The sequence below is a fragment of the Neomonachus schauinslandi genome, chromosome 3 (assembly GCF_002201575.2).
Source record: "Neomonachus schauinslandi chromosome 3, ASM220157v2, whole genome shotgun sequence".
NCBI classification, from domain to species: domain Eukaryota; kingdom Metazoa; phylum Chordata; class Mammalia; order Carnivora; family Phocidae; genus Neomonachus; species Neomonachus schauinslandi.
The window spans coordinates 112,956,529-112,968,106 of NC_058405.1; the positions used below are offsets into that span (position 1 = coordinate 112,956,529).

The 11,578-nt window shown below is 36.6% G+C and overlaps 1 protein-coding gene and 1 non-coding gene across 2 annotated transcripts in view; one reads left to right on the top strand and one right to left on the bottom strand.

Annotated features, from left to right (window-relative positions):
* Positions 1–11,578, top strand: part of EPC2 (enhancer of polycomb homolog 2) — a 123,745-nt gene that overhangs the window by 21,765 nt on the left and 90,402 nt on the right. The gene's annotated exons all lie outside the window — the stretch shown is intronic.
* Positions 6,364–6,470, bottom strand: LOC123324380. Its single transcript, XR_006539761.1, has one exon. It is a non-coding gene; the product is annotated as a U6 spliceosomal RNA (small nuclear RNA).

The window sequence follows — 11,578 nt, forward strand, 5'->3', positions numbered from 1 at the left end:
CTGTTTTCATTTGTTTTGGGTAAATACCTGGGGATGAAATGGCTTGATTGTATGGTGGGTATATTAAAACTGTTTAACTTTCCTAAAAAGCTGTTAAACTATTTTCCAGAGTGATTATACCATAAAGATACCTTTTGTGAGATGCATAGTTGAGAATCTTGCTACTCAAAGTTTGGTCTGTGGATATGGCATTACCTGGGAGTTCGTTAAGATTGCTGAATTCCAAGTCCTGTCCTACACCTCTTGAATCAAGAATGTGCATTTTAAAAAGATCGCTAGGTGGTTCAAATGCACGTTAGAATTTGGGAAGCCCTGGTTTAGAGCAGTAGTCCTCAACTTTCCCCCACTCCTTTCTCTAACACCTGAGGGTTTTGATACATTTCTATGAAATTCTCAAATGGGTCTGGGAGATGCTGGATGATTTTAAAAGTCTGATAGATTATATTGATAAATGCAGAGTATTCTGCCCCACCCGCACTCCAATGATTGCTTCCATTATACTGATTTTTACTTATGGCAGTAAAGTGTTCGTCTGTTGCCCATTTCAAATTTGGTAGTTTCCAGAAGAATTGCTTCCCAAGCATTTTTCAAGTATAGAGCTGGCACAGTTTTTTTTTGTGGGTGAGAGATACTCATTTTCTTTTTGTGTAATTTCTTGGATGAGTGAATCCATTTGCTAGCTTTTTAATTTTTTTAAATGTTCTTATTTTTACTTTGCATAACCAGTGATCTAATTCTTGGTTGTCACATATAGGTGTCTTAAAATTTTCCGTAAGAGTTCTCCCTCAGTATTTAATATATGCAGAATAATGTCAGAAATGACTTTGTTAATCAGTAGATAAGCTAACTGAATATCAAATAATATCTTTTAAAGCCATGTGTCAGTGATTTATTTTGCATACTGTTTTGAATTTTCTCTACTACTCATTTCTGTTGTTGCTTGGATATTTAAGAGCAAGCCAGCCACTGATGTTACTGTCACCTTCCTAAACTTAGTGTTGATGTTGAAGGCCATGGTCTTAATCAGCATTAGGAAATTCTCAATTTAAAACAAGGTTTCATAAAACCAACAATTAGATAACAAAAGATTAAACATTTGTTACTTTATGAAGTGGAACTAATTAGTGTTATATAACTTCTAATTGAGTTGTTTTCCAAAAGTTGATTTGTCAGTCAGGTATTTTAGAATTATAATGGGTATGATAAAATGTTTCTATACAGTAAGATTGCCTTCACTTTTACATTTCTGCTTAAGATACCAGTTACTCCAGCCATTAAAGTCCTCTCACTCCCTTTTCTTTTTCATATCCCTACAGGCAGTTAAGATAGAGAAGCTGTGGGTGATTCAGTTCTTATTCATTGAAAATTTAACACAGCTGTTTTTCAGAAGAGAAAAATCTTTACCGTGTTATTAAATTCTAAAAGGAATTTATTGCATATGGGCCCTTATCTGTTTAGTTGATAAATGTCTTTAAATTTGGTTTTATAGAAAAAAGCAGAACCTTAGTAATGTGACTTTATTGATTTTTTCTTAAAGCTAAAGCTGATGTATTTCTTTGGGAGGCAAAATTAATGAAATACATACAATGTTAATTACAAAGGCAGTATTTAGAATATTAGAGGAATGGATGGGTAGCATGGTGAGAGCAGATATCCCTGTCTTCCTAATTTTGAGAGAGAAGCATTTCACTTAAGTATGATGTGATTTTTGGTTTTGGTAGATCCCCTTTATCAGATTGAAGAAATTCCTTTCTGTATTTTTAGTTTTCTGAGAATTTTTAGAAAGGATGTTGGATTTTGTAAATTTTTTTCTGTGTATAGAAATGATCATGGCATTTAAAAAAGTTAATACGGTGAATTATATTGATTTTGAAACCGATGTTACATTCCTGGGATAAACCCCATTTGGTTATGTTTTATTCTTTTATCGTGTTATTGGACTCTGCTAAATTTTTATTTAGGAAGATTGTATCTGTGTTCACAAGGGATATTTGTAGTTTTCTTCTTCTGTAATGTCTTTCTGGTTTTGGTATCAGAGTAATACTGGCTTCATAGAATGAGTTGGGAAGTATTCCTTCCACTTCAGTATTACGGAAAAATTTGTGTAGAGTTTGTTGTATTACTTCCTCCTCGGATATTTTGTAGAATTCACCAATGAAGCCATCTGTCCCTAGAGTTTTGTATGAAGGATTTTTGACTGTAGTTCAATTTCTGTATTAGAGGGTCATTCATGTTATCTATTTCTTCCTGAGTGAGCTTTGGTGAAAGTTTGTTTCTTTCAAGGAATTTGTCCTTTTCACTTAAATGACAAGCTTATTGATAGGAGGTTCATAATACTCTCTAAGGTGATGTCTCCTCTCTTGTTCCTGACATTGGTCATTTGTGTCTTCCCACTTTTTTCCTCATCAGTCTGGCTAGGAGTTTATCAATTCTATTGATTTTGTTAAAGAATTAATGGTTGGTTTCATTGATTTTTTTTTCTTTGTTGATTTTGTTTCGGTTTCATTGATTTCCACTTTGATCTTGATCATTTCCTTTCTTCTGCTTACTTGGATTTAATTTGCTCTTTTTCTAGTTTATTAGGGTAGAAGGTAAGGTCATTGATTTGAGACCTTTATTTTAATATAGGTATTGAGTGCAGTACATTCCTTTATAAGTGCTGTTTTAGCAGTATTTTGCAACTTTTTGTTTAAATTTTCATTCACTTTAAGATACTTTCTAGTTTCTCTTTTGATTTCTTCTTTGACCCTGGGGTTATTTAGAAATGTGTTACTTAGTTTCTAATTATTTAGTGGTTTCACAGATACCTTTCTGTTATGAATTTCTTTTTTTTTCCCCTGTTATAAGTTTCTAACTTCATTCCATTGCTGTCTAAGAACATATGGTTTGAATTCTTGTAAACTTTTTTTGAAATTGTAATACACTTTTCAGAATATGTTCTGTCTTGGTAAATGATTCCTGTGAACATGGAAAAAAGGTGTGTGCTGCCTTTGTTGGGTGGAGCATTCTGTAAAAGTCAGGTTAAGTTAGCTGGTAGTGTTACAGTTTGCAGTATCTTTGCTGATTTTCTGTCTAGTTGTTTTATCTATTATTGAGAATATGGTATTAAAACCTCTGTAACTGTGGGTTTGTCTATTTACCCTTGAAGGTTATACTGGTTTTTGTTTCATGTTTTTATTGGGTGCATAAATGAGTAGGGTTGTTATGTCCTTTTGACCGATTCATCTCTTTAAGCATAATTAAATAAATTTTTTTAACGTTTATTATTTTTAGTCATCTCTACACCCAAACTCATGAACCTGACTTAGATCAAGAGCTGTATGCTCTTCCAACTAAGTCATCCAGGTGCCCCAATGAAATAAACTTCTTAATCCCTGGTGATATTCTTTGTTCTGAAATCTGTGTTGCATGCTAATATGGTCGTACAAAGTCTCTCTGACTAGTGTTAGCATTGTATAACTTTTTTTTTTTTTACTTCTAACCTATTTATATCTTTGTATTCAAAGTGTGTTTCTTCAGGGGCGCCTGGGTGGCTCAGTCATTAAGTGTCTGCCTTAGGCTCAGGTCATGGTCCTGGGGTCCTGGGATCAAGCCCCACATCAGGCTCCTTGCTTGGCGGGAACCATGCTCCTCCCTCTCCCACTCCCACCTGTTTGTGTTCCGTCTCTCGCTATGTCTCTGTCAAGTAAATCTTTAAAAAACAAAGTGTGTTTCTTCATATTCAAACTGCTTTTCAAAGGCAGCTTATAATAGGGTCTTAACTTGTTTTTATCTAGTCTCACAATCTCTGTCTTAATAGGGTGTTGACATCATTTACATTTAACATGATTTTCTAATGAAGATTTTACACTTTTAGAACAGTTTTGGGTTGACAGCAAAATTGAGGGGAACGTACAGAGATTTCCCATATATTCCCTGTCCTCACACATGCATAGCCTTCCCCATCATCAGCATTCCCCACCAGAGTGTTAAAATTCATGAACCTATATTGACAAATCATAATCACCCGAAGTCCATAGTTTATATTAGCATTCTGTGGATTTGAACAAATGTATGACATGTTACCTATCATTATGGTATGTATGATACACAGAGTGTTTTCAATGCCCTAAAAATCGTCTGTGTTCCACCTTTTTATCACTACCCCCCAACCCTCCATAGCTACTGATTTTTTTACTGTCTCCATTGTTTTGTATTTTCCAAAACATCATTTAGTTGGAATCATACAGTATGTAGCCTTTTCAGATTGGCTTCTTTCACTTAGTAGTATGCATTTAAGGTTCCTCCATGTCTTTTCATGGCTTGATAGCTCATTTCTTTTTAGCATCGCATAATATATTCTGTTGTCTGGATGTGCCACTGTTTATCCATTCACCAACTTAAGGACATCTTAATTCTTTTAAGTTTTGATAATTATGAATAAAGCTGCTGTAAATATCCATAGGCAGATTTCTGTGTGGTCACAGATTTTCAGTTCCTTTGCATAAGTATCAAGGGCACAATTGTTGGAGTATATAGTAAGAGAATGTTTAATTTGGTGAGAAACTGCCAAACTGTCTTCTAAAGTGACTGTACCATTTTGCATTACCAGCAGTAGTGAATGAGAATTCCTGTTGCTCTACATCCTCGCCAACATTTAATGTTGTCAGTGTTCTGAATTTTGGCCATTTTAATAGATGTGCAGTGGTATCTCCTTTTAATTTGCTTTTCCCTCATAATATACGACGTGAAGCATTTTTTATGTTTATGTGCCATGTGTATATCTTTTTTGGTGAAGTATCTGTTAAGGTTTGGCCCAATTTTTAAATCAGATTGCTTCTATTGTTGAGTTTTAAGAGTTCTTTGCATAGTTTGGATAACAGTCCTTTATCAGATTTTTTTCCTCAGTCTGTGGCTTATCTTTTCAATTTTTTTTTGACATTGAGTGGTTTTTACCCAAGTTTTTAATTTTGATGAAGTCTAATTTATCAATTTCTTTCACGGCCAGTGCCTTTGGTGTTGTATTTATTTATTTATTTTTATTTTATTTTTTTTAAAGATTTTATTTATTTGACAGAGAGACAGCTAGAGAGGGAACACAAGCAGGGGGAGTGGGAGAGGGAGAAGCAGGCTTCCCGCTGAGCAGGGAGCCAGATGCGGGGCTTGATCCAAGGATCCTGGGATCATGACCTGAGCCGAAGGCAGACGCTTAACGACTGAGCCACCCAGGCGCCCCCTGGTGTTGTATTTAAAAAGTCATTGCCATACCCAAGGTCATCTAGATTTTCTTCTATGTTGCCTTATAGGAATCTTGGCATTTTACATTTAGGTCTGTGATCCCTTTTGTATTAATTTTTGTGAAGGTGTAAGATCTGTGTCTGGATTTATTATTTTGCATGTGGATGTCCAGTTTTTCCAGCACCATTTGTTGAAGACTTAAAAAAAAAAAAAAAGATTGATTTTAGAGAGAAGGGGGGGGGGGGGGGGCGGGGGGAGAGACCTAAGCAGACTCTGTGCTGAGTGCAGAGCCCAAGACGGACTCAGTTGGACTATCCTGAGATCATGACCTGAGCCGAAACCCAAGAGTCAGATGCTTAACTGACTATGCCACCCAGGCGCCCCTTGTTGAAAACTTTTTACTGAGTTTTCTTATCCATGAACATGAAATATCTATTTATGTAGTTCTTCTCTGATTTCGTTCGTCAGAATTTTGTGGTTTTCCCTCATAGATATTGTACAGACGTGTTAGATTTACACCTGAGGATTTCATTTTGGGAAATGTTTAGGTAAACAATATTGTGTTTTTAGTTTCAAATTCTACTTGTTTGTTGCTGGTATATAGGAAAGTGATTTACTTTTGTATATTAATCTTGAATCCTGCAGCCCTGTTATAATCACTTACTAGTTTGAGGAGTATTTTGTCATTTCCTTCAGATTTTCTACATAGATGATCATAATATCTGTAAAGACGTTTTATGTCTTAATTCCCTGTCTGTATACCTTTTATTTCCTTTTCTTGTCTTAATTTCACTAGTTAGAACTTCCAGTATGATGTTGAAACAAAGTGATGAGGGGACATTCTTGCTTTGTAACTTAGTGGGAAAGCTTCAAGTTTCCCACCATTAACTATGATGTTAGCTATAGAATTTTTGTAGATAGTCTTTTGTCTAATTGAGGAAGTTCCCCTGTATTCCTAGTTCACTGAGATTTAATATGATTTTTGATATGGTTAGGTTTCACTCTGTCATCTTACCATTTCCCCTTCCTCCCTTCTTTCCTTCCTGTCTTTTTTAGTAGGTTCTGTGCCCAATGTGCAGCTTGAACTTAACAACCCCTAGATCAAGAGTTGCATGCTCTCCCGACTGAGGAAGCCAGGCGCCCCTAAAAAGTATTGAACACTTCATGGATTTGTGTGTCATCTTTGTGCAGGGGCCATGCTAATCTTCTCTGTATTATTCCAATTTTAGTATATGTGCTGCCGAAGCAAGCACTATTTTCTGTTTCTTCTGTTGGTTTTCTTTCTCTCTTACTCTGCCTTCTTTGGAATTATTTTTTTATTCCATTTTATCTGTTTTTGGCTTATTTGCTGTAATTTTTTTTTATTATTATTGTTTTACTTTAAGTGATTGATATGGGACATGGTCATCAAAGAGGTCTGACTTATTTCCCAGAGGACACTTGATAACGTCTGGAAACATTTTTGATTTTCATACTGCGAGGGGTGGGGGTGTTACCATCATCTCATAGGTAGAAGTCAGGGATGGTGGTAAACATCTTCCAGTGCACAAGACCTCCCACAAAAAGGCTTACCTTGCCCAGAATGTCAGTAGTGCCAAGGTTAATAAATTCTGATTAGGGGTTTATAATATACAGATCTTTCTTGACTTACAATGAGCTTATGTCCCACTAAAGTCATTGCAAGTTGAATATGTCATAAGTCAAAATGTCTTTAACGTACCTAACCTACTGAACATCATGGCTTAGCCTAACCTACTTTTAAACGTACTCAGAACACTTATATTAGCCTCGAGTTGGGCAAAGTCATCTAGCAGAAAGTCTTTTATAGTAAAGTTTTGAATATCTCATGTAATTTATTGAGTACTATACTGAAAATGGACAACAAAATGGTTGTATAGGTACAGAATGGTTGTAAACGTATGGGTTATTTACCCTCATGATTATGTGGTGGCCTGCGAGCTGCAGCTCACTGCTACTGCTCAGCATCACAAGAGGGCATTGTACCACATGTTGCCAGCCCAGGAAAAGATGAAGATTCAAATTTTGAAGTATGGTTTCTACTGAGTGCGTATCATTTTCAAACCATTGTAAAGTGAAAAAATCGTAGGTTGGATCGTCATAACTTAGGGACTAGCTGTATGTCTTTAGTTTATCACAGTCTGTCTTTAAGTGATACCACTTATGTACAGTGTAAGAACCTTATGATAGTGTATTTCCATTTATCCTTGCCCGGACCTTATGCTATTGTTTCCATACATTTTACACTTGTAATAAACCCTGTAACACTTTATTATTTTTATTTAAATAGCCAATTATTTTTCAAATACTTTTAAATGATAAGAGAAAGATGGAGGTAGTTATCTTCATAATGATTATTACTCCTTCTCATCAGTTTGTTTTATATCCAGACTTCCATCAGGTATCGTTTTCCTTCTTCCCAAAGGATTTTTGCTAACATTTCTTGTAGTGTGGGTTTGCTGGTGATAAATACTTGAGCTTTCGCATGTCTAAAAATGTTATTTCCCCCATTTTTTGTGTGGTGAAGCACATAACAAATTTATCCTTTTAATAATTTATAAATGTAGGGCGCCTGGGTGGCTCAGTCGATAAGCGTCTGCCTTCGGCTCAGGTCATGATCCCAGGGTCCTGGGATTGAGTCCCACATCGGGCTCCCTGCTCGGCTGGAAGCCTGCTTCTCACTCTCCCGCTCCCCCTGCTTGTGTTCCTGCTCTCGCTATATCTCTCTCTGTCAAATAAATAAATAAAATCTTTAAAAAAAAATTTATAAATGTAAATTACAGTATTAGCTATTTGGGCATTATTGTATAACGGATCACTAATGTCACTTTTGTTTTTGAAAATATTTTTGTTGGATATAGAAGTCTAGCTTGACAGTTTCTTCTTCCAGTATTTGAACAGTGGTGCTCCAGTCTTCTCAGTTGCATTGTGTTTTGTTTTTTTTTTAAGATTTTATTTATTTATTTGAGAGCACATACAAGTGGGGATGGGGGGGGTAGAGGGAGAAGCAGACTCGATCCCGATATGGGGCTCCATCCTAGGTCCCCAAGATCATGACGTGACCGAAGGCAGATGCTTAACAGGTTGAGCCATCCAGGCACTCCCACTTGCATTGTTTCTGATGAGAAATTCAGTGTCATCCTTTGTTCCTCTGTGTGTAGCATGTCTTTTTTTCCAGCCTAGTTGGTGGAAACAGGTGCTCTTCTTGGCCCTGACAGGCACTTTTCCTTCTAATTCTGTGGGATAGTTCTTTCTCCAATGCTACGTAGTTTATTCACAGACTTGTGCTGAGCATTGCAGAGAACTCTCTGCAGATCTCCTGGGCTCTCTCTGTAATGCCTTCCTTTTTGGTACTCTGTGTCTGAACTTTAGGTGCCTTCATCTTCTTAGACTCTTGTTTCTGTCTCTTCAACTCATGAAGTCTTTTAAGCTCTATCTTAGTTCACTTTCATCCTCCACAGCATAGGGACTTTTCCAGGATAGTAAGCTGAGGCAATTGTAGGACTGTTTGTTTTTTGTTTTGGTTTGTTTTAAAGATTTTATTTATTTGACAGAGACACGAGAGAGGGAACACAAGCAGGGGGAGTGGGAGAGGGAGAGGGAGAGGGAGAGGCAGGCCCACCGCTGAGCAGGGAGCCCGATGTGGGCCTCAATCCCAGGATCCTGGGATATGACCTGAGCCGAAGGCAGACGCTTAACGACTGAGCCACCCAGATGCCCCTGTTTTGTTTTACTTCTTTTAAGTATCATTGTCCTTCATTGCCTATTGTCCAGTGTCTGGAAAGCCATTGTTTCAATTCTCATCAGATTGGTTTTTTTGCTTCTGGTAGAAGGGTGAATTCATTTCCTGTTACTTCACCTTTTTTTTTTTGCAATTTATTTTAAAGTTTTATTTATTTGAGAGAGAGAGTGTGCATGTGCACAAGTAGGGGGAGTAGCAGAGGGAGAGAGCGAGGGAGAAGCAGGCTCTTCGCTGAGCAGGGAGCTTGATGCAGGGCTCAATCCCAGGACCCTGGGATCATGACCTGAGCCAAAGGCCAGACACTTACCTGGCTGAGCCACCCAGGCGCCCCTGCGATTTTTTTTGGTAATAAAATTCATGTAATATAATTCACCATATTAAAGTGTGCGGTTCAATGGCTTTTACTATATTTAGTGTTGTACATCATAACTATCTTGTTCCAGAACACTTCCATCACCCTAAAAAGAAATCCCATACCCATTAGTCACTTTCCATCCTATGACCCCTACCACTCCCCAACAACCACTAATACACTTTCTTTCTCTGTGGGTTTGCCTGTATCTGGACGTTTCCTGTAAATGGAGTCATACAATATGTGGCCTTTTGTATCTGATGACTTTCACATTGTATAATGTTTTAAAGGTTCATGCATGTTGTAGTACTTCATTCTTTTTTATGGCTGAATAATGTTTCACTGTATGTATGTCATCTTTGTTGGAGTGGAAATCAGCTGCTGAATCCTTTTAACTATTTTTTCTCCCATGTAGTCCATATTTGGCCTCTCCAGGCGATTCTAATATGCTGCTGGGACTGAGAATGAGATTTAGAAAGTTAGTACTAGAAGAGAAGCAGCATTAGAATAGAATAAGGATTTATCTAGAGTCTTTTTTTATTTTGTCTTCCTCCATCTCTTCTTTCTTTAGGTTATGGAAGGAATACCAGATCAATAGTTTTAAAGATTGACACTGGTTGCTTTTCGTAATATGTACTATTTTAGAAAACTGTAGAAAATGTAGAGGAGAAAATAGAGACCACCTATAATTTCACTAGTTAATACTTTGGCACATTTTTTACCAGCTTTTTAAAAAAATTCTACGTTTATTCATGCTATCATCTTAACATTCTGTTTACCTTACTATATTTGGGATTAACTTCAGTATGTGATTTTGTTTCCTGCTTTTTCTACTTAATGCATAAATATTTTCAGATGTCATTATTTTTCAAGAAGTCTTACATGGCAGTGTATTTAAAGCTTAGAAACATCTTATCAAACTGTTTTCCAGATTATACCAATTTACACTTTAACACATTCACTAGCACTCATTCTTGAAAGTGTCTGTTTTACTCATCACAATTTCACCAGCATTGTAAATATTGTCTTGCCAGCATGTTTTGCTTACATTAACTTTTTGTTTCATCATGTTATTTTTCCTTCTTCTTCTTCTTTTTTTTTTTTTAAGTAGGCTCCATGCCCAGTATGGGGCTTGAACTCATGACCCTGAGATCAAGAGTGGCATGTTCTACCAACTGAGCCAGCCAGGCGCCCCTTTTCTTCATTTTAAAACTCAACTTTATGGAAGTGTAATTTACATACAGTATAAAGCATTTATTTTATGTGTGGTTCTTTGTTTTAATAAACAAATGTACCTGTATGACCACCATTCCAAACAATAAGGAGAACATTTTCATTCCCCACAAAAGTCCCCTTTAACCCTTTTGCAGTCATATCCTCTACCCCCATTTCAATCAGCTAATGATCTGGTTCTGATCACTATATATTAGTTTTCTCTGTTTTCACATGTATATAAAGGGAACCATAACAGTACGTAGCCATTTCCATCTGGTTATTTCTCAGTATACTTTTTTTTGCGGACTTTAAAAATAATTTTTACTATTGAAGTATTGTTGACACACAGTGTTATATTAGTTTCAGGTGCACAACATAGTGATTCCACAATCCCATACATTACTCATTATGCAACATGGTAAGTGTAGTCACCAAACAATGTTATTACAATATTATCATATTCCCCACACTGTACTTTTCATCTCTGTGACTTATTTTATAACTGGAAGTTTGTACCTCGAATCCCTTTCATCTAGTTTGCCCATCCCCGAGCTCCTTACCCTAAAGTGGACTCATTTTTTAAAATTTTTTATTTTATTTAAATTCAGTTAATTAACACATAGTGTATTTTTAGTTTCAGAGGTAGAGGTCAGTGATTCATCCATTGCACACAACACCCAGCGCTTATCACATCTCGTGCCCTCCTTAATGCTCATCACCCACTTATCCCATCCCTCACCCCTCTCCCCTCCAGCAACCCTGCTTCCTACAGTTAAGAGTCTCTTAAGGTTTATCTCCCTCTCTGATTTCATCCCATTCTGTTTTTCCCTCCCTTCCCCCATGATCCTCCATTTTGTTTCCTAAATTCTACATATGAGTGAAATCGTATGATAATGGGGTTTCTGTGATTGACTTATTTCGATTAGCATAATATCTTCTAGTTCCATCCATGTCGTTGCAGATGGTAAGTTTTCATCTTTTTGATGGCTGAGTAATATTCCTGTGTGTGTGTGTGTGTGTGTGTGTGTGTGTGT